The sequence below is a fragment of the Egretta garzetta genome, unplaced genomic scaffold, assembly GCF_000687185.1.
Source record: "Egretta garzetta isolate BGI_Z169 unplaced genomic scaffold, ASM68718v1 scaffold170, whole genome shotgun sequence".
Taxonomy (NCBI): Eukaryota; Metazoa; Chordata; class Aves; order Pelecaniformes; family Ardeidae; genus Egretta; species Egretta garzetta.
Genome location: NW_009258380.1, coordinates 45198 through 48330, shown reverse-complemented (window position 1 = coordinate 48330; position 3133 = coordinate 45198).

The following is a 3133-nucleotide window of genomic DNA, read 5'->3' as shown; positions in this document are numbered from 1 at the left end:
AATGTTTCCTAATATCAAGTCTGAACGTCCCCTGATGCAGCTCTGAGCCATTCCCACACATCCTGTGGCTGGATCCCAGGGAGAAGAGCTCAGCACCTCCCTCTCTACTTCCCCTCCTCAGGAAGCTGCATGAGGAGAGCAATGAGGTCACCCCTCAGCCTCCTCTTCTCAGCCACTCCTCAGAGGACATGCCTTCCAGCCCTTCCACCAGCTTTGTTGCCCTCCATTGTATGACTGGGACGCAATCAAGTGCCCCTCAACATCATTCTTAAATTGCGGGGCCCAGGACTGCACACAGTAGTTGAGGTGAGGCCGCACCAATGCTGAATACAGCAGGACAATCACCTCTTTTGGCCAGCTGGTGATGGTGTGTTTGATGCCCCCCAGGGTGCAGGTTGCCCTCCTGGCTGCCAGGGCTCACTGCTGCCTCACACTGAGCCTGCTGCCGACCAGCAGCCCTAGGTCCCTTTCTGCAGGGCTGCTCTCCAGACTCCTCTCCCAATTTATACTTGTGCCCAGCATTACTCCACCCTGGGTCTGCGCAGAATCTGGCATTTCAACTTGTTACATTTCGTCCCATTAACGATTGCCCAGTGCTTCCATCTGTTCAGCCCCCCTTGCAAAGCCTCTTGTCCCTCAGGAGAGTCACCAGCACCTCCCAGTTTAGTATCATAAAACTTACTAGAAGTGCATTCAACTCCTGCATCCAGATTGTTGATAAATGATCGTTGAACAGAACTGGCCCTAGAATTCCCTGAGGAATGCCATTGGTGACCGGTTGCCAGCCGGATGTAGCCCCATTCACTACAACGCTTTGAACCCTGCTGTCCAGCCTGTTCTTCACGCAGTGCACCATGAAGCTGCTTATCTTGCAGTGGGAGAACTTGTCCAAAAGGATGCTGTGAAAGGCAGTATCAAAAGCCTTAATGAAATCCAAAAGAGCTGCATTCCCCACCTTCCCTTCCTCTACTAGGTGGGTGAACTTGTCATCAAGGGTATCAGATTAGACATGTTGACTGTGCCTGATGATTGTATTGTCCTTTAAATGCCTTTCAGTACCCTGTATGATCTTCTGCATAATTTTTCCCCGGTAATGAGGTTAGACTAACAGGTCTGTAGTTCCCTGGGTTTTCTCTCATGCCCTTCTGGTAAATTAGAATAACACTGGCTAGCTTCCAGTCAGCAGGGACCACCCCAGACTCCTAACACCTTCCATAGAGGATTGAGAGGAGTCCTGCTGTAATATCTACTACCTCCTTCGGTAATCTGGGATGAATTCCACCAGGCCCCATGGACTTACAAAGATTCAACAGATACAACTGGTCATTTATAATTTCAGCATCCACAAATGGAAAATCACTGCTCTCACATGTCCTCCAACTCAGAGGAGCCCAAGATCTATCAGTATTGTCAAAGACAGAGGCAAAAAAAAAGCATTAATGCCTCTGTCTTTTCTTTACCCATATTTGTCAGGTGACTACCTTCACCAAGTATTGGTCCAGTATTTTCCTTAGATCTCCTCTTGCTCCTAACATACTCAAAGAATTGTTTGGTATCTGACCCAACACTGGCCAGTTTCAACTCTAGTTAACCTTTGGCCTTTCGTGTTTTCTCCCTACACATGCAAACCACAGGTTTGTAATCTTCCTGTGAAGCCTGACCTTGCTTCCAGATAGCACAGAATTTCTTTTCCACCTCAGTTCCAAGAGAAGTTTCCTGTCCAGCCAAGATGGTCTTCTGCCCCGCTTACTTGACTTTTGGCACAATGGGATTGCCTGCTCCTGGGCTTCTGAAAGGTGGTTCTTAAAAGACTGACCAGCTCTCATGGATCCCTACGCTGTCAAAAAGCAGATTCCCAAGGGGCACTGCTAACTAGCTCCCTGAGTAGCTTAAAGTTTGAAATCCAGGGTAGCAACTCTGCTTTCCTTTTTTTCTCTCATTACACCAAAAAGTTTAAACTTAACCATTTCATGATCACGGTGGCCAGGACAGCCACCCACCATCACATCTCCCACAAGTCCCTTTCTATTTACAACCAAGTCTAGGAGGGCATCTTTCCTAGTTGGCCTACTGAGTACTTGTGACAAGACATTATCTTCAACACACTTGTGGAATTTCCCAGACTTGCTTGTCACAGTGGTGTGGTATTCCCAGTTGATATCTGGGAAGTTGAAATCTCCCATAATGACAAGGGCTACCACTCCAGGTAGCAATTTTTCCTAATTGCCTAGAGAATAAATCATTGGTGCTATCATCCTGGCTGAGTAAACAATAGCAGACAATCACAATGACATTTGCTTTGTTTTCCATCCTGCTAGCCCCCACCCAGAGGCTCTCAACCCACATCATCCCTAACTGTAAGGGCTGTACAGTCAAACCTCTCCCTTACACATAGTGCAACCCCTCTACCTCACCTGCCCTGCTTATCCTTCCTGAACAGCCTGTAGCCCTGCATCTCCACACTCCAGCCGTGGGACTCCTTCCACCACATCTCACTAACATCAAACGACATCATAGCTCTGGGAACTGACCAACGCTTCCAGTACATACTGTTTATTTCTCATACTGTGTGCACTGGTGTATAAGCATTTCAGATATGCTCCCAAAACCTCAATGCTCCCTGGAACTGTGTTAGCATTGCCACCCTCAGGTGATGCTATGCCATCCCTTGGCTTACCTTTTCTGCTGTATATCAGTATAGTTTAATTCAGATGTTTATATACTGCTCCACTATGCAAACTAAAACACAGCATGTAGGCATTATCCAGAGATGCCCTTTAAAAAAAGGCAAACTTTTAATCTGAATTAAAATGTTAATACACATGCCCAGTGACGAGTGGTGTCCCTCAGGGGTCCATGCTGGGACCGGTGCTGTTTAATGTTTTCATCAGTGACTTAGACAGCGAGATCGAGTGCACCCTCAGCAAGTTTGCAGATGACAACAAGCTGAGTGGTGCGGTTGACACACCAGAAGGACAGGATGTCATCCAGAGAGACCTGGACAGGCTGGAGAGGTGGGCCTGTGTGAACCTCATGAGGTTCAACAAGGCCAAGTGCAAGGTCCTGCCCCTGGGTCGGGGTAACCCCCGGTATCAGTACAGGCTGGGGGAAGAAAGGATCGAGAGCAGCCCTG